Source organism: Lissotriton helveticus, chromosome 6, assembly GCF_964261635.1.
Source record: "Lissotriton helveticus chromosome 6, aLisHel1.1, whole genome shotgun sequence".
Classification (NCBI taxonomy): domain Eukaryota; kingdom Metazoa; phylum Chordata; class Amphibia; order Caudata; family Salamandridae; genus Lissotriton; species Lissotriton helveticus.
Genome location: NC_136067.1, coordinates 601,008,644 through 601,032,439, shown reverse-complemented (window position 1 = coordinate 601,032,439; position 23,796 = coordinate 601,008,644). Strand labels below are relative to the sequence as shown.

General features: G+C 47.6%; 1 protein-coding gene and 1 pseudogene across 1 annotated transcript in view; one reads left to right on the top strand and one right to left on the bottom strand.

Annotated features, from left to right (window-relative positions):
- Positions 1-23,796, bottom strand: part of LOC144762793 (CD109 antigen-like) — a 1,211,849-nt gene that overhangs the window by 1,145,452 nt on the left and 42,601 nt on the right. The window lies entirely within an intron of this gene.
- LOC144761299 (uncharacterized) lies at positions 42-22,868 on the top strand (annotated as a pseudogene).

Below are 23,796 nucleotides of genomic sequence, written 5' to 3'. Positions count from 1 at the left end.
ACCTAGTTAAGGTGTGTCCAACTTTTCATCTTGATTCTGGGATGGGGGACCAGATCGACATCCCAGGCTCATGTGGCACCAAGGTGAGCAGACAGGAATGTGTGGAGAAGGAAGTGGTGGATAGAAAAAACAGCTTGTCACAAGGCTATCAAGACAGAGTCTTGATGCAATTGTGGTGTATCAGATGAGCTATAAAACATAACTGCAAGGTCCATAATGTTCTTTGAGACCAGCAAGGAAGGAATGACAATTAAAGGTAAGAAACACACCTGGAACCCATTAATGCTGGTTTGTTGAAGGACACACACACTATATGTTCTGACCTTCAAATGTTGGCTTTAAAGGCACCAGGAGATAAGTTCACTCACAGAAAAGAATGTTTTGAATATATAGTGAGGCATTATGCTGTCAAAATATAACTTGTTTTAAACTGGCACTGCTACTCCCTTCTGGAGAGCTCTCAATAGAATAAAATGGATGCCACATTACCATATCAATAATTACGACAATAAATAAATACATTAATAGAATAAATGAGGAAATGTGTTACCACAAGAATAACCACAATTATCCCAATACAGTGGGACCTGAGACTATTGGCTATCAAGCAAAGGAGCTGATGCAATTGTGATTGCGTATCTTAACTGAAAAATGTAGAACTAGAAGAGAAAAAGAGCTATAACACCCAAAAAAGCAAACATGAAATCAATTAATATTTGTTTGTTAGAATGAGCCCATATTATCTGTTCTGGGCTTAGATTGAGACGGGGACATGTGTCTCCAGGGCATGTAGCACTGGCCTCTGCACTCCCTCTGGTGAACAGTAGAGGGAGTACTTGTTGGGGACCTTGGAGAAGATGGTTCCTCTGCAACTTCTGTGGACTGGTCCTATGGGATGGTAACCCCTACAGCGGGCCCACTGACTCCTGCTGGACACGCAGCGACTCTGTAAGTGGCCAGGGGGCTGTTGGGCCTGGAATGTGCAGGCAGGGAGGATAGCCTGCCTTGAGGGCTGTTAGACCTGGCATCTTTGGCGTGGTTTTCCCCTTTCTTTTTGCCTCTACCTCCTGTATTTTTGATGCTGTGCTGGATTTTGTTTTTGCTGGTTTAGATGCTTTGGACACTCTGCCACTGCTGATCAGTGCCAGAGTGTAAGTGCTCCCTATGTAAATTGTTATTCTGATTGGATATACATGTTTGGCATATTTGTATCGCCATGAAGTCCCTAGTAAACTGCACTGGGTGTGCCAGGGCTGGTGATGACAGATCAATCAATCAATCAATCAATCAATCATAACATTTGTATAGCGCGCTACTCACCCGGAAGGGTCTCAAGGCGCTTGGGGGAAAGGGTCCGCTACTGCTCGAACAGCCAGGTCTTGAGTTGTCTCCTGAAGGCGAGGTGGTCCTGGGTCAGCCGAAGGTGGATGGGGAGGGAGTTCCATGTCTTGGCCGCCAGGTAGGAGAAGGATCTGCCTCCGGCGGTGGCTCTTCGGATGCGTGGTACGGTGGCGAGGGCGAGGCTGGTAGACCGTAGCTGGCGGGTGGGCGTGTAGAACGTCAAGCGGTCGTTGAGGTACTTGGGGCCCAGGTCGTGGAGGGACTTGTGTGCGTGGGTGAGGAGCCTGAATGTGATCCTCTTGTCGACGGGGAGCCAGTGTAGGTCCCTCAGGTGGCCGGAGATGTGGCTGCGACGGGGGATATCCAGAATGAGTCGGGCGGAGGCATTCTGGATGCGTTGGAGTCTTTTCTGTAGCTTGGCTGTGGTTCCGGCGTAGAGAGATGCTACTAGTGGGCCTGCAGCACTGATTGTGCAACCCACATGAGTAGCCCTAAAATGGTGTCTCAGTCCTGCCACTGCGGTGCTTGTGTGCAGTTTAGAAACTGCCATGTCCTCCTGGTCAGTGTCCCCACTGACCAGGCCTAACCCATCCCTTTTTGTGCACATCAGTCACCCCTATGGAAGGCCCAAGATACCCCCCTGGGCAGGGTGCAGTGTATGTAAAAGGTAGAGCACGTACTAGTGCAGGTAACATGCTCTGATAGTGAATGGCAGCCATTTTCGTTTTCACTATTGTAAGGCTATCTTGCTCCATAGATTAACATGGGGGATGCTGGCTACAGTGGTTAACAGCATTTCTTCCCATAGGAACAAGATAGGACATAAGTATCTAGTATCCCTGAACTTAGAATTTAATAACACATCTTTTAGGAAAGGTTGTTTTCAAATCCTGTGTTTGAGAACAGCACTTTTAGAAAGTTGCTGTTCTCTTGTCTTACCCTTCTGTGTGCCTTGGTCTGCTTGTGTATTGACTGTCTGGTTTGAGAGTGACAGGGGCTGGGGATTCCCCAGGCGGCAGGCTGAGTCAGCCCTAGGCTGAATGACTGCATTTGCAACTGGAGTGGTGGGAGGAGTTAGCACCTGGGCCTGAATAGGGCTGTGCCTGCCTTCCACAATGCTGGCTCCACCTCCTGCTGGGCGGCTGACGACCCTACCCCTCACTCTGAAAGGAAAGAAGAAGCCAGCAAAACAAAGTACTCAGGAAACACCCAGAACTGGTTCAGACCGGGCTTAGGTCCCACATGCACAGAGACTTTAGGGGTATAAGTACAGGACCCCTGACAACAGAAAGTTAGATCATCCTGGAACCAAGAAGGAACCTCTGCCAAGGAGAAAGCTGAAACTGAAGAAGGAAGACTGTCCTGCTGTTGCTCTGCTGGACTGACCTGCTGTTGCTTTGCTGCCAAGGAGAGGGGAAGGACTTTGCTGTGGTGCTGGGTCCCCTGTCTTGAAGGAATCTCCAAGGGCCTGAGAAGAGCAGGCTCACTGTTCTGAAGTCCCAGGAACAAAAGGACTTCACCCCCAGCTTCCCTGAACTCTTCTGAGAGAGTTCTGTCCTTCCTAGAGTGCTTGATCCAGTTATGGGGCCTCTGGAAGTTGTACCTGTGCTGGGAAGCTTGAAACTAAGCTTGAGAGACTTTTGCAATTGAAAAGTGTCACATCGCTCGCTTGCGGAGCGCATCCCCGACAGTGCGAGAAGTTTCCCGCCGCTACGAAGGTCGAGATCGTTGCAGCGCCTGACGCCGCTGCCAGAGCCGTCGCATCCTTCATTTGCGGGACGCACCAGATCGGTGCAGGAAAGTCGAACATCGCTGCGAGTGTCGTCGCAGAGCCTGTCGTCGCTGGGTGAGATCGCCGCACCGCTTGCTTGCGGACCGCATCACTTCGCTGCGAGCATCGTTGCAGAGCCATCGCATCGAGGAGCTGCGAGAGAGAGGATCACCGCTGGACCGCGCATCGTCGCCCCGGAGATCGTCGCAGCCCCCACGAGATCGTCGCATCGTGCCTTTGCGAGAACAAACTTCCTACGGAACCTACGCACCGGAATCGATACAAGTGGCCTTCCTCCCCATACAGACCGTATTCGTCGCAACACGCCCCCTGCTGCAGCGGGGCTGTCGCAAACGCCTCCCCAGGGTCTCAGGAGCAACGCATCGCTTGTTTTCCACCGCACCAGCTTCTGCTTTTGGAACTTTGTTGCAACTAAAAGGTACTGTGAGTAAACGTGACGCAACTGTGAACTTTTCACGCATCTGTAGAGTATTCTATCTCAACCTAGAGAATTCTATCGCAAACCTTAAGAACTCTTTTGAAACCATATTCTTAAACTTTGTATGTTGGATTTTTGTCGTTTTGGTCTTGTGTAGTTTAGATTAAAAATACCTTTATTTTTCTAAACTGTTGTGGAGTCAGTTTGTGGTGTTTTCACTGTGTTACTGTGAGTGTTGGTACAAATACTTTACACATTGCCTCTGGTTAGCCTAGACTGCTCGTGCCAAGCTACCTAGAGGGTGAGCAGGGGTTACTTCAGAGGGTTTCCTCCTTACCCTGACTAGAAGCAAGGGTCCCTATTTGGACAGTGGTACCTACCTCTGCCAACTAGAGACCCCCAGTTCTAACATTGTTGGTCAGCGGTGCGGATTGAACTTGTATATGTACTAGACCCACAGTAATTGGTGCACATCACTAGTGAGTGCAGACCACTACGCCACCACATACTACTGGTTTTTGATTTTTTGATTCTATTTTTGAGTAACTCTTCAAAGCATCCTGTCTGCGAAAGGAAAGGCACTCAGTGAGGGGGCAGAAGGAGAATTGGAATTTGTCATTGGAGATTTGTATTCATACAAAGTTGAGCACCTTAGGAAATTCTGCCTTGAGTTTGAGTGCCCCATAAAGAGCGCCTACAGAAAGGAGGAGCTGCAGAGAATCTTGAAGGCCCATTGGGAGGCACAAGAGGGAAATGATGATGTGAATGGAGAGAATGCCTTTCAAGGCGCAGATCTGCCAGTGGGCAGAGTAGGTGCAGGAGCTGGCAGCAACCATTCCAGCAGGGGCCTCACCCCAGAAGAGTTACAAGAGAATCAGAGAGTGAGAGAATATGACTTGGAGGTCTTGAAAATGAAAATGAAGCAATTGGAAATGGAGAAAGAAAACCAAAGAGCTGAGAGAGAAAGGGCAGCGGAGGAGAGTAAAAATGCCCATGCCCTAGAAAAGAAGCAATTGCTTCTGGCTCATGAGTTGAGCATGAGAGAACTGGATCTTAAAGCCAAGGAGGTGGATGCCAGTTCAAATGGTGGCAGCGCACAGCCAGTGCATGGGGGTAAAGTATATATTCCCAAAGACCTGGTACAGAATTACCATAGGAGTGAGGATATTTATGCCTGGTTCACTTCGTATGAAATGGCATTGAAGATGAATGGTGTGCCTGATCAGCATTGGGGGGCGGGCCTGTGGAAACATTTTGAGGCTTCTGGGAGGAGTGCTCTAGAGCCCTTAGAGATGGCAGGTGCCATGACCTACCCCAATATGAAGGAGGCCTTATGTCTCAGGTATGGCCTTACTCCAGAGCAGTAAAGACTGCAGTTTAGAAACTCCAAGAGAGAGTCTGAGACTTGGATGGAATGTGTGAATCAGTACTCACGTGCACTGGAAGGTTGGATGAAGGGCAGTAAAGTAACTGATTTTAAGGGGTTGTTGCATTTAATCAGTTGGGAGCACTTGAGTAGTCTTTGTGTTCCAGAGCTGCGCCAGCATCTTTTAGACAGCAAGCTGACAGACCCCATTGAGCTTGCTAAGGAGGCGAGCTGCTGGACCAGTACCAGGGTCCACAGAGGAATTGTGGGTACCACAGCCAAAGGTGGGCAGGGTCCCCAGCAGAAGAGTGGGGGGGGACAAGGGTAACCAAAAGGAGTTCTCACAAGGGCCCCAAAATAGTTCCCAGGGAAAGGAATCCCAACCCCCCAAACCTAGACAGCCATGGCCCTCTAAGGGCAGGCGAGACAATAGAGACAGAAGAGATAACCAAGGTCCTCCTACCTGCTATCAGTGCAATGAGGTGGGCCACATTGCTCCAAAATGTCCCAAGAAGAAGCTAGCACCCACTGGTGCTCTCGCCCCAGCGTTAGCTATTGTAGCTTTGGGTGGGGATTTGGTTTCTAGTGACTGAGGGGAGCTAGCAGTTATGACCCTTGTCTCTCTAGGAGACCAAGAGATGGTCCAAGAAACCTTACTGCCCTCTAACACTAAGAAATATGGGCAGAAGGTGACCATCAATGGAAGGAGGTTGAGGCTCTGAGAGACACAGGAGCCAGCGTGACATCCGTGAGGTGTCAGTGGGTGTCTGAAGAGCAAATCATCCCTGAGGTACTCCACCCTGTAGTGGCAGCTGACAGCTCAGTGCGCCTCTGCAAGCTGGCGCGTGTTCCCTTTGAATGGGGGGGGAGTCTCTGGTCTTTTGGAAGTAGTTGTCAGTGATGCCTTGCCTGTAGACTGTCTGTTAGGTAACGACCTGGAGAGTTCTCCATGGAAGGATGTAGAACACAGTACTCATTTGGAGATGTTGGGTTTGCCTGTGTGGATCTGTGTGACCACGCGTGCTATGGCAGCCAGTAGGGGTGATTCAGCAGAACTGGAGCCTGAAACAGTGGCCCAGAGACCTGCCAGGAGAGGAAGAGGCAAGGGGCACGGGAAACCCGCTCCAGCAGTTCCCACGGTCCAGGAAGGAGCAGAATCTGAGGGGGATGCCATGGAACCTACAGGGGAACAGGTGGCCGAACTGGGAGACCTACCTGAGCTGACCCATTGGCAGCAAGAAGGTGGTCCCTCCAGGGAGGAGTTCTGCCAGGCGCAGAAGGAATGCCCTTCCCTCGATGGTCTGCGGCAACAGGCTGAAGATCAGGCAGCAGGTGGAGCAGCCAGAGATCACTTTATCAACTGGGAAGATGACCTACTATATAGCGATCCTAAGTTTGCTGAGCCCGGTGCAGCCCGTGTGCTGGTGGTACCCGAGCGCTTCAGGAGCTTTCTAATGGGTCTGGCTCATGACATGCCTCTTGCAGGACATCTGGGGCAGGACAAGACCGTGAACCGGCTTGTCACCCACTTCCACTGGCCCCAGATGAGAAAGCACGTTGGTTCCTTTTGCAGATCTTGCCAAACCTGTCAAGCCAGTGGCAAGACTGGAATGAAGTTGAAGGCACCCCTTCAACCCTTCCCAGTAGTGAGCACCCCTTTCGAGTGGGTGGGCATAGACATAGTAGGGCCCCTGGACCCCAAGACAGCCTTAGGCAACAGGTTCATCCTGGTCTTGGTGGACCATGCCACCCGGTACCCGGAAGCAGTCCCTTTCAGGACAATCACAGTACCCGTGGTGGGCCGTGCATTGATGGGGATCTTTTCCCGTGTGGGGTTCCCCAGAGAGGTGGTCTCCGACCAGGGTACCAACTTCATCTCTAAGTACATGAAGTCTCTGTGGGAGGAGTGTGGGGTAACTTATAAGTTCACCACTCCTTACCACCCTCAAGGAAATGGGTTGGTTGAAAGGTTCAACCGGACCCTAAAAGGTATGATTATGGGCCTAGCGGAGCCCATGAGATGGAAGTGGGACGTCTTGTTACCATGCCTGTTATTTGCCTACAGGGAGGTGCCTCAGAAGTCCTTAGGGTTCAGTCCCTTTGAACTCCTGTATGGCCACCCTGTTAGAGGACCTCTCTCACTGGTGAAGGAGGGTTGGGAAACGTCCCGTGGGAAAACCCCCCAGGATGTGTTCAGCTATGTGCTGGCCATCCGCAACCAGACACAACGCTTCAGGAAGCTCGCTCAGGCGAACCTGGAAGCAAGCCAGGAAGAAATTAAAAGATGGTACGACCAGAATACCACTCTGGTCGAATTTCAACCTGGGCAGAAAGTGTGGGTGGTGGCGCCAGTGGAGCCTTGCCCGCTCCAAGACAAGTGGACTGGGCCATATGAGGTGGTGGAAAGGAAGAGTGAGGTAACCTACCTGGTTAACCTGAGGACTCCCAGGCAGCCCCTGAGAGTCTTGCATGTGAACCGCCTCAAACCACACTTTGAGAGGTCTGAAGTGACTATGCTCATGGCTACAGATGCAGGAATGGAAGAGGATAGTGATCCTCTCCCTGACCTCCTGGCAGTTAAGGAGCAAGATGGGTCAGTGGATGGTGTGGTCCTCTCGCCCACCCTGACCCCAGAGCAGCAGAGGGACTGTCGCCAAGTGTTGGGTCAGTTCTCCTCCCTGTTCTCCCTGACCCCAGGTGTCACCAACTGGTGCGTCCATGATGTGGACACTGGAGACAGTCTGCCTGTGAAACATAAATAAATTTTACAGGATAGCTGACAAGGTCAGGGCCAGCATCAAGGAAGAGGTTTCCAAGATGTTGTCGCTAGGGGTGAATGAGCCCTCCAGCAGCCCCTGGGCTAGCCCAGTGGTCTTGGTGCCCAAGAAAGCTGCTACGCCCGGTGGCCCCCCAGAACTCAGGTTTTGCGTGGACTACCGTGGGCTCAATGCGGTCACGAAGATTGACGCACACCCCATCCCCAGAGCTGATGAGCTTGTGGATCGGTTGGAAGCTGCCCAGTACCTCAGTACATTTGATTTGACTTCTGGGTACTGGCAGATTGCCTTAACTGATGGGGCCAAAGAGAGGTCAGCATTTTCAACGCCAGAGGGGCACTTCCAGTTTCGAGTCATGCCCTTTGGGTTGAGGAATGCCCCTGCCACGTTCCAGAGACTGGTTAACCAGGTACTGTCCGGGCTGGAGGAATTCAGCGCCGCATACCTGGATGACATTGCTGTGTTCAGCTCCACGTGGGAGGAACACTTGCAACACCTCTGTGAAGTGTTGAAGGCTCTGCAAAGGGCAGGCCTCACTATCAAGGCCAGCAAGTGCCAGATAGGGCAGGGATCTGTGGTGTATTTGGGACACCAGGTGGGGAGCGGCCAGGTGGGGCCCCTACAGGAAAAGATTGATACCATTCTGGCTTGGGACCCCCCCAAGACCCAGACAGAGGTGAGAGCCTTCTTAGGACTCACCGGGTATTACAGACGGTTTGTCAAGGGATATGGCACCATCGTCGCCCCCTTGACAGAACTCACTTCCAAGAAATTGCCCAAAAGAGTGGACTGGACTGAAGCCTGCCAGACTTCTTTTGAAACCCTGAAAACTGCTATGTGCACAGTACCGGTGCTCAAGGCAACTGACTTTTCTAGTGAGTTCATAGTACAGACAGACACTTCAGGGCTCTGAAAAAGTTGAGACCCTACCTGTTTGGGACTCACTTCCGTGTTCAGATCGACCACAGGCCCCTCAGATAGTTAATGCAAATGAGGGGTGAGAACCCAAAACTGTTGAGGTGGTCCATCTCCCTACAGGGAATGGACTTCACGGTGGAACACCGCCCTGGCACAGAACACGCCAATGATGATGGTCTGTCCAGGTTTTTCCGCCTTAGTGAAGAGAACTCCCAAGCGGGTGGGTAGTTCGCCCCACTTTCAGCTGGAGGGGACACGTGTTAGACCTGGCATCTTTGGCGTGGTTTTCCCCTTTCTTTTTGCCTCTACCTCCTGTATTTTTGATGCTGTGCTGGATTTCGTTTTTCCTGGTTTAGATGCTTTGGACACTCTGCCACTGCTGATCAGTGCCAGAGTGTAAGTGCTCCCTAAGTAAATTGTTATTCTGATTGGATATACATGTTTGGCATATTTGTATCGCCATGAAGTCCCTAGTAAACTGCACTGGGTGTGCCAGGGCCGGTGATGACAGATGCTACTAGATGGCCTGCAGCACTGATTGTGCCACCCTCATGAGTAGCCCTAAAATGGTGTCTCAGGCCTGCCACTGCGGTGCCTGTGTGCAGTTTAGAAACTGCCATGTCCTCCTGGTCAGTGTCCCCACTGACCAGGCCTAACCCTTCCCTTTTTGTGCACCTCAGTCACCCCTATGGAAGGCCCAAGGTACCCCCGGGGGCAGGGTGCAGTGTATGTAAAAGGTAGAGCATGTACTAGTTTTCACTATTGTAAGGCTACCTTGCTCCATAGATTAACATGGGGGATGCTGGCCACAGTGGTTAACAGCATTTCTTCCCATAGGAACAAGATAGGACATAAGTATCTAGTATCCCTGAACTCAGAATTTAATAACACATCTTTTAGGAAAGGTTGTTTTTAAATCCTGTGTTTGAGAACAGCACTTTTAGAAAGTTGCTGTTCTCTTGTCTTACCCTTCTGTGTGCCTTGGTCTGCTTGTGTATTGACTGTCTGGTTTGAGAGTGACAGGGGTTGGGGATTCCCCAGGAGGCTGGCTGAGTCAGCCCTAGGCTGAATGACTGCATTTGCAACTGGAGTGGTGGGAGGAGTTAGCACCTGGGCCTGAATAGGGCTGTGCCTGCCTTCCACAATGCTGGCTCCACCTCCTGCTGGGCGGCTGACAACCCTGCCCCTCACTTTGAAAGGAAAGAAGAAGCCAGCAAAACAAGGTACTCAGGAAACACCCAGAACTGGTTCAGACCGGGCTCAGGGCCCACATGCACAGAGAGAACAAAGACTTTAGGGGTATACGTACAGGACCCCTGACAACAGAAAATTAGATCATCCTGGAACCAAGAAGGAACCTCTGCCAAGGAGAAAGCTGAAACTGAAGAAGGAAGACTGTCCTGCTGTTGCACTGCTGGGCTGACCTGCTGTTGCTTTGCTGCCAAGGAGAGGGGAAGGAGTTTGCTGTGGTGCTGGGTCCCCTGTCTTGAAGGAATCTCCAAGGGCCTGAGAAGAGCTGGCTCCCTTGTTCTGAAGTCCCAGGAACAAAAGGACTTCACCCCCAGCTTCCCTGAACTCTGCTGAGAGAGTTCTGTCCTTCCTAGAGTGCTTGATCCAGTTGTGGGGCCTCTGGAAGTTGTACCTGTGCTGGGAAGCTTGAAACTAAGCTTGAGAGACTTTTGCAATTGAAAAGTGTCGCATCGCTCGCTTGCGGAGCGCATCCCCGACAGTGCGAGAAGTTTCCCGCCGCTATGAAGGTCGAGATCATCGCAGCGCCGTCGCATCCTTCGTTTGCGGGACGCACCAGACCGGTGCGGGAAAATCGAACATCGCTGCGAGTGTCGTCGCAGAGCCTGTCGTCGCTGGGTGAGATCGCCGCACCGCTTGCTTGCGGACCGCATCACGTCGCTGCGAGCATCATCGCAGAGCCATCGCATCGAGAAGCTGCGAGAGAGAGGATCACTGCTGGACCGCGCATCGTCACCCCGGAGATCGTCGCAGCCCCTACGAGATCGTCGCATCGTGCCTTTGCTAGAACAAACTTCCCACGGAACCTACGCACCGGAATCCATACAAGTGGCCTTCCTCCCCATACAGACCGGATTCGTCGCAACACGCCCGCTGCTGCAGCGGGGCTGTCGCAAACGCCTCCCCAGGGTCTCAGGAGCAACGCATCGCTTGTTTTCCACCGCACCAGCTTCTGCTTTTGGAACTTTGTTGCAACTAAAAGGTACTGTGAGTAAACGTGACGCAACTGTGAACTTTTCACGCATCTGTAGAGAATTCTATCGCAACGTAGAGAATTCTATCGCAAACCTTAAGAACTCTTTTGAAACCATATTCTTGAACTGTGTATGTTGGATTTTTGTCGTTTTGGTCTTGTGTAGTTTAGATTAAAAATACCTTTATTTTTCTAAACTGTTGTGGAGTCAGTTTGTGGTGTTTTCACTGTGTTACTGTGAGTGTTGGTACAAATACTTTACACATTGCCTCTGGTTAGCCTAGACTGCTTGTGCCAAGCTACCTAGAGGGTGAGCAGGGGTTACTTCAGAGGGTTTCCTCTTTACCCTGACTAGATGCAAGGGTCCCTATTTGGACAGTGGTACCTACCTCTGCCAACTAGAGACCCCCAGTTCTAACAAGGGCCATTGGACAGTACTGAGCAAGACTCTATGTCAGCGGGAAGTAGCAGGTACTTGGAGAGATGAACAGATCATGGGTGCTGTCAAGGTGTCTTTGTCAACAGGCTGTGAGGATCTAAAAGGACCTCTAATTCTATGGAGGGAGAGCCGTTAAAATCAGGTGCTTGGAACAACAGCACTTGAAATCAGCACCTGTATACAACAAAAATGCATACATGAAGAGGTTACTCCAGGTGGACGAAGCATGACACCAGAAGGTAAACAAGCCAAACTGTGGCACAATTTTATATGTGCTGTAGTCCACTTAGGAGTGGTAGGCCCTCCAATGCCCCCCCACCCCCAGCTCCATCCCCAATAGAGTTTGCTTGTTATTTAGAGTGTCATCTATTGTATCCCATGCAAGGTAATTTATGACTCTGGGGCGCTTTATAAATTTCTAAATCACTTCTGGAGCTAGGACTTTTACTTTTACAGCTCTGGGCTGCATGGACCTTTGTTTCCTGATCCTGTGGTTACTTTACAACAAACATAAAGTTAGAAGAAAGCTAAAACACTGCACAGTATATAACACTGACATTTGTAAAGTCGGTAACAGTATTCACAGTTGACCTGGCCAAAATTTCAATCAGAATGGCGGCATTTGAATAATTGCAGGAATTTCATGTTACACTTGTTATGTGGAATTCACAAACTCACACCAATGTGCCACCTCAGCAAATTATGTGGCATCCGCTGTAGAGATTTACTGCAAATGCACAGGAGCAATAGAACGCGAGCGACTGTTGTTTGCAGTGCTTTTTTCTCGCATTATTTTTAAGCTTGAAATGGATCCTCGTTGTATGCAAAAACATAGTACAGAATGACGTGTTTGCATTTCAAGGGTAATTGCGTATAATTTGGCACAATTGCATGTAATTAGGTGATAGCTAAATATGAAGATTTCTAACACCATAATGAACAGTGAATCCTTGCACATATTGTGTTTTAAGTTATAATTCTGCCTTTAACTAATGTATTGACACCCTGACAAAGCCAATATGCCTAATGTGTGATAAATGCACCACCCTACGTTGTGCTAGGCTCATAGGATGTATTGCATTTTTATGGTTCAAGATGTGCAGGCCATTAGCAGTGGCCCCAGCATAGGGAGTACATAATACTTTTTAGGGGATTACACAATCTATGGCACCTTTCCGTAGTGTGCACCCACTGTTGGTTATGATGCAATTACGAGGGAGGCACAGAAGAATTTTCAACTGCAACTCTGTATGTAATTGCGAATTTTATTTTTTATTTACATTTTTTTTATTTTTAAGTCACAAGTATAGTAAAAACAACAGAGCATATATAGCACAGAAAACGATAGGAACAACAAAAACGACCCAGATTATCGAGCATTAGAACATCGACACGAGTCAAATAAGGCAGTCAAATAAATAATAATCTTAGTCCAGGCCAGGTGAAATGGATATAAAAAAAAACCAAAAAAGGTAGGTAAAACAAAATATAGTAGGACAACCAAAATATTACTAGAGACTTTGAGTGAACAGCAGCAATTAATCCCATTGCAGACTTGACCATACCTTCCCAAATTTCACACTTGACCGTAGACCCTGAGCTTTCGCTAATGCCAGTTCCATTTAAAAAACTCCCTAAGTAGCAACCAAAAGTCAGTAATCTTGGGACTAGCTACCTCAATCCAGGCCCTGGCAATGCAGAGCCGCGCATAAATAATAATAGTTGAAGCTAGAGATTTAGATAAACAACCTGACTCGACGACCCTCGCCCAAAACTATTTCTTTCTCCATTAAATGAATCACTGTACCTGATAACCTGCTCAGCACCGAAGCAACCTCACCCCAGAATGTAGTTAGGCGGGGACACACAACAAACATATGTCTAAGATCAGCAGCATACAGGTTGCACTTAGGGCAATATGACTTTGAAGAACCCTGGGAAGCTGCCCATTTTGAAATTATCTGCGGGGTGTAATATAGCATGAACATAATACGATGTTGATGCAGCCTTAAATTAATCGAAGAAACAGCAGAATTTTGATTGTAGCCAAGGAGTCAAAAAATTCTTCCATAGTAATTCCAATTGCGAACATATGATTAATTTTATTACAAGACCGACTCATATTAAGCAGTCTTTTCTTGCTGTTCATTTAATAGCAGCCACTCAAAAAGCAACTACATTACCCAGAACATTTGAGTAAAAAACTACAAATATGACTCACAATAGAAACACCAATAGTACATCGAGTTAGCCTAATAATTATCCTGACTAAAAACAGCAAATCCTCTGTCTTGCGCTTTTACCGTGTGTCTAGGGTGACCAACTGGCATTGGTGCAAATTCAGGACGGTGAGTGTAAAAATTCAGGACAAAGGGTCAAAATTCAGGACACAAATTCAGGACAGGAGTTCCAAATTCAGGACAAAACTTCAGGACAATTGGATAAGTTTTACAGACACATCAGAGGTCGCGCAATAGTATATAAGCAAGCCCAGCCATATCCAATCATATTCAACCATTTGCAAACCTATCCATCATGTATCCTTGCATCTATCATTTCACTCATCCATCCCTTCATTCATCCTTTCACTCATCCATCCATTATCCATCCATCCACCCTTTAACCCTATCCATTGGTACACTCATCCATCCACTCTTCTACCCATCCATCCATTCATTCACTCATCCATCCAGCCATTTACCCTTTCACCCATCCAGCCATCCTTTCACTTAGTATCCATCCACTCAGTCACTCATCCTTCCACACTTTCAGTCATCCATCCTCCCTTTCTCTCTCCATCGACCCTTTCACTTAGCAACCCTTCCTTCCATCCATCCACCCACCCACCCATCTACTCATGAATCCATTCATTGACCCTATCACTCATCCATCCTTTCTCTCATCCATTTATCCTTTCACTCCTTCACTCATCTATTCATCCTTTTGGCCATCTACCTTCCTTTTCACTCACTCACTCATCCATCCTTACATCCACCCTTTCGCTCATCTGTCCATCCATTCACCCTTACACTTATCAGTTCTTCAATCCATCCATCATTTCACTCATGCATCCACCCACTCACTCACTTATCATCCACCTTTTCACTCATACATCCTTTCACTCATCCATCCACCCTTTTACCCATCCAGCTACCCTTCCACCCATACATCCAGCTATTTACATTTTCTCTCTTCCATCCTTCCACTCACTCATCTATCATCCATCCTCTCATTATCCATGTATTCAATCTTTCATTCATCCGTTCACCCTTTCACTAATTCAAACAGCCAACCAGCCATCCCTTCACTTGCTCACTCGCCCACCTTTTTCATATTAATTTTGAGCTGAGCCTTTTTGAGAAGAGGCCCATCAAGAACTTCACCCTCGCTGCATGAGCCATTCCGGGACTGGGACAGAAGCCACCCAGGGCAGAGACAGGATCCAACACAGGGGGGGACAGGAGCCATCACAGGTCGGGGGGGGGGGACAGGAGCCATCACTGGGGGTGGGGGGGGGGGCAGGAGCCATCACAGGAGGGGGAACAGGATCCACCAGGGTGGGCACAGGGGTGGGCATGTAGTATTCTAGTATCATCTTGGTCTCTTCCAGGGTGGGGTAGGGCTCCTCACCCCCTCCTGGACAAGACAACGAGAAGACAGGCTCTCTTTCCAAAATGTTAGTTTTGCCCCCCTCCCACTGATGTACACAGTACTTAAAGGAGATACTCCAAGAGAACTGATTTAACTGATTGTCCTCCATACTTTGTTAATCAGTGTGGGTGCGATTGTGCCATTTCTTTATTTTCTTACATTATAGACTGCATGTTTGAAGAACTGAGGTTTGCTTACAATCTACTGACAGTAATTATACTCTGTGAAGAGAACCACGTGCTGCCTCGGTGTAATCAGGGCCAGTTCTAGGATGTTTGGGGCCAGTGGCGGCTGGTGACATTTGAAAGTGGTGAGGCGTAACTATATTGTCCTAATGCACCGCAGCGAGTGAGCGTAGCGAGCAAGCCGGAACAACTTACGTAGGATTCGAGGGAGAAATTTTTGAAAAAAGAGTGGACAAATGGTGCATTTACAAGCAAATTTGAGAAAGCAGGAAGGTTAATAAAGCAATCGTGAAAGTGCAGTTATTACATTAATAAAGAGATGTCATATAACATAGGTAGCTGCTTATGTGTGTCTTTGCTCTCCCTGTGCCCTTACATATCACTCCTCTGTGTCTTTGCTCTCCCAGTGCCCTTACATATCACTCATCTGTATCTTTGCTCCCCCTGTGTCCTTACATATCACTCCTGTGTGTCTTTCCTTTGTCCGTGTCCTTACATATCTCTCATCTGTGCCTTTGCCTCTCCATGTGCCCTTATATATCACTACTGTTTGTTTTTGCTCTCCCTGTGTCATTACATATCACTCCTGTTTGTTTTCCTCTTCTTGTGCCCTTGCATATCACTCCTGTCTGTCTCTGCTCTCACAGACCCCACTAGCTGGACACAGCAAGAACAATTGTCACAGTCAGGGGCGGCTGGTGACATTTGAAAGTGGTGAGACGTAAACTAATTTGCATATTGCACCGCAGCGATCGAGCGCAGCGAGTGAGCCCGAACCACCTTGCATCCATCCATACATCATTCATGCATCCACCCATCCATCACCCACCCACCCTGCATCCATACATCATTCATTCATGCATCCACCCATCCATCCATCATGCATCCACCCATCATGCATGCATCATCCATCCATACATCATTCATGCATCCACCCATCCATCCACCCGCCCATCCTGCATCCATACATCATTCATTCATGCACCCACCCATTCATCCATCCACCCATCCATCCATCATGCATCCACCCATCATGCATGCATCCATGCATCCATCCATACATCATTCATGCATCCATCCATCCACCCATCCATCCATCATGCATCCACCCATCATGCATGCATCCATGCATCCATCCATACATCATTCATGCATCCACCCATCCATCCACCCATCCTGCATCCATACATCATTCATTCATGCATCCACCCATCCACCCACCCATCCATCCTGCATCCATCATTCATGCATCCATCCACCCATCATGCATGCATCCATCCATGCACCCATCCACCGAACAATCATTAATGCACCCACCCTGCATCCATCCATCATTCATGTATTTTTATGACCATATAAAAATAAATTATGGACTCTAACAAGCCTTTAGGATCGATGTTGAAGGATGTGCCAGTTTACATATTACATCACCCCTACCTTTTTATGCTGGAAACCTTCTACCGCCCATGTATTTGCCATCCTGTAAGCCCTAGGTATGTACTATACAAATTCACATACAAACATACACCAACATGCATGCAATAATAAATGCATATATCATGCTATTCCGCCTCTACAGTTTGTTAACATTTTTTAAATTTTAAAGAAAAAGAGAGATTGAGACGGAAAGAGTGTCAGGAAGAAGCTGAGGCATAGTCAGAGAGAGAGTAAGCAAGCAGGTTCAGAGCGGCGTGGAGCAGTAACGGGGCGGGGGGAGACAGGTGGCAGAGGGGATGAGCGGCACGGAGCTTTAAAAACAGAATAATAAAGACGAGTGAGAAAAAAGCTAAGAAATAAGGGAGATGTGTTGAACTGAGAGGGTAACAAATATGGGACGTGGTAGACGAAGAGACGAGACGACTGGAGTAATGCACTAAAAACACACACTCTTACCTTGCTGCCGGTCCCGGTCCGTGCCACCTCTGGGCTCTGCTCCCCACACGTCACAGGCTCACACCGCCCCTGGCCAATCCTGGCGCCAGGGGCACAGGTACCCTCTCGCCCGCAGCACGCCCATTAGGGCTTCTGATGCGCATGCGCATCGCCGCAAAAACACAAGTGCGCATGCGTGGGCACGGGTAAAAATCTCACCCTCCGTCCCCACGCATGCGTACTTGTGTTGCCGCCTGTACGATCTCAATGAATCAACATGACGTCCGCCCGGCGGTCTGACGTCATGTTGATTCATTGACATGATTGTCATGAGGGAGCTGCGGGCGGCGTCGGGCAGGGGGGGGCTACGCCCCCACGCCCCAATGGACGAACCGCGCCTGGTCACAGTTAAAATACAATTTACACCAGGGAGTCTAAAATCGGGGTAGTAAATTTAATACGTCAATGGTATTATTGCTGGTGTTAATCTTTTAGATCCCACATAACAACAAATAGCATTGTATCTCAGTGCTTCATCGTCATACCTGATATACACAATGGTCTAAAACGATGACGACAGAGCCAGGGAACCAACGTTCAGCCTTCGCCTCCCCGGGTGACAAGAACTGTGTGATCTTGGACATGCCACTTCGTTTTGCGCCCTTTCTTTAAATTTCCTCCTCACCAGAAAAACTCGACCCTTTAATTAGTAATAGCTTCGCCACTGCTTTAATAACTTTTTTAAAAGCACGGGTTGTGACTGGAATTTTAAATGAGCAACAGTTGAAAGATCAGGCACTGGAGGGAAAGGCCTGGGACATGGGATCCCCTTTTCCCTAGGATTGGCATCTCCAACTGTAAACAAGACAGCGCTTGGAAGACTATGTGGCCACGCTCTAGGCGCTCTAAATATGGCATGAACACATAGAGTGTTCAAAACATCATCTATAGCAACTCAGCCAATTGTCAACTTGAGTGTGTGGAAGTTTGAAGGCTCAGATTTGCACTCGTGAGCTATAAGGTATGGAAGGTTCAATCAGCAAGTGTTCAACTCACTGAGTCATTCATTGTACCACTGCACACTGAATTGGTTTTTGGCACTTTATAATAAGGATTGATACTTGTCAAAAATAACTACTTTAACCAACCTTAAAATAATAAAAGTTTCAGTTGCCTTACAGGTTTTGCAGTGGGTGAATACCTCATGCAGCTACTTTAACACTTTTGTCACGCGTTATCTGCCGGTTGTACATGCATCTCTGAACACATGCAACAACTCACTGAGCAATCTTACCGTTAATTCAAATAAGTGACCTACTGCAACTTACATGCAACTTTCTGCAGTAGGTACTTTTGACCCTCTAAGTTATTTTATAATTCAAACCTATGATCAGAGTGAATACAGACCTCTCCATCAAGTGCATTAACCACCTGAGCTGTATTAACCACCTAAGCTGTATTACTGGCATATCATGCGACTTCCCTGATGCCGAGAGATGCCTGCAGCAGGTGCCTTAAACCCTTTAAGGAATCTTAAATTGTGGTTTTGGAAAATTAAGGCAGGCCAGGCAGAACAGTTTTACTATCACATTTTTCTCAATGTCAAATTATTTTGTGGACAGTGTTTGTAAAATGAATCTATACATACTGCTAGACCAAAGGCGGAATGTCACGGTGTCACCTGCTCTATTCCTCCTTGCAGTGCTCTCTATGGTGACTCACTCGCCCCATTTCAGCCGCCACCCCCTCCCTTGCCTCTGCTCCAGCCCTGTTGGCAATTGACTGACTCTTCCCCAGTCCGACTACAGCAAAAAGGGATTGCCTGAGATGTGATCGGACCAATTTGCACGCTACTACTTTATTTTACCGCTCACTGATTAGTGGAAATATGACGCGTATGGCTTAATATTATCACCTCAGAGAAATCTTCTTTGCCACGTTATTACTTGGGGCCTGGGCAGAAATGGAATGTGTAAGGCCCCCTCTAAATTGCGGAGACATGGCGCATTCAGGGATGTTTGCATCTGAATAGATGCCGCTGCTCCTGAAGCTGCCGCCCCCCCTCTCAGTTACCTTCAAGCACCTCTTAACAGCTCATCAAGGGCTGGAGGTGTGAGGATTGCCACCCTGCTGTGCCTCTCCAATGCTGCTGGGTATGCGAGCTTTTGTGCTGCCTTGGAGTCTGTTACACCCGACCTCAGCATCGGAGTCAAGAAGGGAGGTGGGTGGAAGCTGCGCCGGCTTCAGGGAGCTGCGACCGGTGCCCGGTTACAATTACGGACAAATGGCGTCCGTTAAAAGATCCTTCACGGACAACGGACAGACGGCCGAAATTACGGACTGTCCGTGAAATTTACGGACGGTTGGTCACCCTACGTGTGTCTGCTGTTGAACATTCTGCCCCTTCTCTCACTTTCCTTTATTTTTCTGGGTCGCTCGCACTTTCATTTGCACAACGTTGGTGGCTGTAATGCGTCTAACGGCCTTCATGCTATGCGCTCCTCTGAGTCAGCCGCTTTCAACGCTCCTCGCCCCTTACAGAGTTCTGCCCTTGTAGCGACGCCTGTCTTCCTCTATGACGCTCCTCGTGTCTTGCAGTGCTCTTTCCTTCTGGACACGCCTGCCTCCTTCAGCACTTTGGCATCCTCCTGCCCTCACTCAGCAACTCCGTTCCACATGCCCCTTTGACTGAACCACTCACCCTTTCCATTTTCTTCACATTAGCCAGTTAGTTGCTGTTTTTTCCACTGTATTACAGGTTCCTTACCTGTTTTAAATCATTCCCTGCGTTCCTGTTGCCATTTCATTACGATTTTTCATGATGTCTGAGGAAGAAGAGTCACAGGAATTTTACCCCTTGCATGCTCATGACGGACCCGGCTGTCATGCATCACGGTGGGCGTGTGCGGAGGACAGCCGGGGGGCGTCCAAATCCCGCCTACTGTTAAAAACGCCCGCACAGCGCGAAAATTTGCAGCGCATGCGAGGGGTTAAGGATCATTTAGAATCCTTTATCAAAGATTCTTTGCAACAAGATGTTGCAATTTCAATGTTGGATGTGTCAAAGTCCTTAGAAGCATCCCTGTCCAAAATGCTTTCTTCCTCTGAACACCTTTAAAAAAAGGTAAGAAATGTGCAGCCACCTCTCGTGTCGCTAAAAAAGGCATTTCTCTTCTTACTGGTCCTCCTAACGAGAGGTTTCTTTTTCGGGGCTCCCTTCCTCTTCCTTAATTGTTACCGACCTGAAAGACACTGATAATGATTACGATGATGTAATTTAGATATATTTTCTGATCCTTCATCTTATGAGCCTCCAGAGAAAAGGCGTACAATTTCTCCTACTGAAGGTGGTTTTGCTTACCTAGTGTCTGAGGTTTTGGTTGATTATCTTGGTGAATCCATGTTTGACCCCTCCCTAATTTACCATCCCAACTCTACTGAGTGGTTTCCCAGAGGGCATGTGGCTGATTGTTTCCTTCTAACTTTGACACGCTCTTGATAAGTCCTCTCGTAATAAATTAAAATCCGAATACCCACGCCCTTTCTTTCCCAATAATGTCACTTCCACTCCTGTTATTGACCCTAATATCTTAATGTTTTTCACTAAATATGGCAAAGACCCTAAGAAGGGTGATGACAGGTCCTGGTCCAAATGTCAGGATTGTGTTTTGGATTTGGTGGGTCCTCTCACCAGGATTTTGGACTTAGCTGGAGAAGCTAAGATTGAGGGCATGCAGGTGGATCCAGAAACCTCTTCCAACTGGGCTCAAAGAGCTATATGCATTCTCGGCAACGCCAAATACCATATTTCACAAGAGTGAAGGAAAAACCTTTTTATAAAGATTGATAACAAACTTAGCAGTCTGTCCAAAAAAGAAGAAGGTCCTCAGGCTAATGGCCTTCTATTTGGAGATTCCTTTATAAAAGAATTAGAAAATATGCTTCTACTTTTGCCACAATGGACAAAGCCCAATTTTCATTAAAGATGTTCTCTCCTCAGGTTTTCGGCAGGGCCGGCAAAGGCAGGAGCCGCTTTGCTGTCTGTTACAACGCAAGTGGTCAATCCCTCTCCAGAGGCTCCTTCGACCATCAGTCCCAGGTTGATGCCTACACTGGGTACATACCCCAGTTTTATCCCTGACGCTCAAGAGTCATCCGTTCCAGGGGATAAAGGAATAAAGGAGCCCAATATTCAAGTAAGACCTTCAAATTCAGGTCTTCCTCCCATAGGAGGCAGATTAGCGATTTGTTCAAACGCTTGGTTATCCCCAACTTCATATCCCTGGGTAATTCACTCAGTGCAAGGTTATCTTATAGAGCCCTATCAACAGCCACTCCAATCCCATCTTTCCCTTTCTCTTCTTTGTTGCCAACAGCAATCGCTGCAAATACAGGACAAGATCACCTCTCTCTTAACCAAGCCGGCCATAGAACAAACAGATCTTGATCAGTCAGGATTTCTTAGCACCATCTTTTTAGTAAAAAAGTAAAACAAAAAATGTTGCTTCGTTTCAAACTTCAAGGTTTTCAGCAATTTTGTTGTCTATCAGCATTTCAAAATGGAGACCATTCTCCATCTCAGTGATATCTTTCTCCAGGACAATTGGATGGTCAGCCTGGATCTTCAGAATGCCATTTTGTTCCAATTCATCCTTCTTACAGGAAGTTTCTTCAGTTCCAAAGGTGGAACTCCGTTCTTCGCCTCGGTCTTTCTTCAACGCATTGGTGATCCACCATGATCCTCAAACCTGTGGTAGCCTTCCTTGGAGCGCAAGGGATCTGACGCATTATCTACCTCAACGGCTTCTTGATCATGGCTCAAGACAAGGAAATTTTGATAACTCACTTACAGTTTTGTCAGGATATTCTTCTTTGACTCGGCTCTCTTATCAATGATCCAAAGTCAGAATTGATTCCTTCTCATCAACTCAAATTTCTAGATTTTCTAATAGATACTCTGTTCTGCAATTACCTCTCCACAAGGTGACTCTTATCAAAAAAGAGATTCAGCATGGTGCCTCCCTCTCCCATTTTTCTCACAGATCCTTGGCCCGTTTAGTAGGCCTGTTGGCTTCCTCAATTCAAACAATATTTCCAAATCCTCTTCCCTATCGGTCCCTTCAGAGATTAAAGATCCGTCATCTTCGCTAGGGTCTCGCCTATTCAGACCCCATTTCTTTAGATCCAGAGTACAAAGAATACCTCCTCTGGTGGCTGACGCACTTAGACGCTTCAAACAGGAGAGCAAATTTCTCTGCCCCCACCCCCAGATCTTGTATTAGAATCCGATGCAATTCGGACAGTTTGAGCACCAAGATGCAGTCACTTTTCGATTATTAGGCTCATAGTCTTCTCTGGAGTCATTCTTGCATATCAACAGTTAAGTGATGCTTACAGGCTCCTTAACCATCTATTCCATTACAAAAGAAAAGGCAAAATGTGCAATTCTATTACGCATGGACAATCTGACAGCGGTCCGAAACATACACCAACACAGTAGAACAAAGTCCAAGATTTTGGCGGATCTCGCCAAATGCCTTTGGGGATATTGTATTTAACGTCAAATATCAGTCAGAGCTGTCTATCTCCCAGGTATTTTTAATGTCGTTCAGATTGGACATCTGCATCACTCAAGTGATTGGCAACTACATCCTTCAGTGTTCAATTGTCTTACTTCAATCTTCAGCACATGTTAATATATCTTTTTGCTTCCCAACTTAACTCTCAACTTCCTGTCTTTTTCAGTTGGAGACCAGGTCCCCAGGCTCTTTGAACAGACAACTGTCTTCAGTGCTGGCCACCTTCTCTCCTCTATGACTACCCTGCCTTCATTCTCATCGCATGAGTTCTGGCTCAAGCTTGCAGACAACATTCTTCTCTGGTCCTAATTACTCCCTTTTGGAAGGCCCAACCTTGGTTTCCGACTCTATTAGAACTCTCAACCGATTTCCCAGTCTGACTTCTTAATTTTCCCAATCTCTTTCTCAATCCCCAGGGCCTTCAAGACAACATTATCCTTCTGGGATCCCTCTTTCTCATCGCTTGGAGGATCTCGGGTCTTCCTGGAGAACTCCAGGAATTTTGCCAGAAGCTATCCTTCTTATCCAATAATCTTGGGCACTGGCACATCCAGACTCTATAAATCAGCCTTGTTGGTGTGGAATAGCTGGTGTTTGGACAGAAATTCAGATCCTCTTTCAGCGGATGTAACTCTTGTGGTCAATTTTTTAGCCTCTCTTGCTTCCCTTTTGGGTTGATGCAAGTTTTCTTGACATCCTCCAATCTGCAGATTGGTCAAATGTTATTACGTTCAAAACTTTTTATTGTAAACCTACTGCACATGTATCTGATTCTGTTATTTCAATGCTTTGAACAAGCACAATATGAGCCTCCGCTCTTGTAATAAAATTGGGATTTTGCTAGCCATGGTGTCTGCAAGGCTAGATTTATTAAAGACACGGAGGCAAGTATTGTCCCACAACTGGGGAACCCTGTTTTGTTTTTTCTGCAGTTTCAGCGACCTCTACTGGTGCTTCCTCCTCCTCATGATTTATCTGGACTCTCATCTACAACGGATTTGGGTTCAGTTCCTCACGGATCTTTCAACTCCTCACATGAGTCCTTTCCTAGATTGGTGTTCTTATGCTTGGTGGATTTAGTGACTAGTACTGTTTCTTTTAGTTCAGTGTTATTCTTTCTCTCCTTAACTCATGTGCACTAACTCACTTCAAGAAAAGCGGACTTGTTGTACTCAGTCAGGATAATTATTAGGCTAACTCGATATCCTTTTGGTGTTTCTATTATGAGGTTATCTTT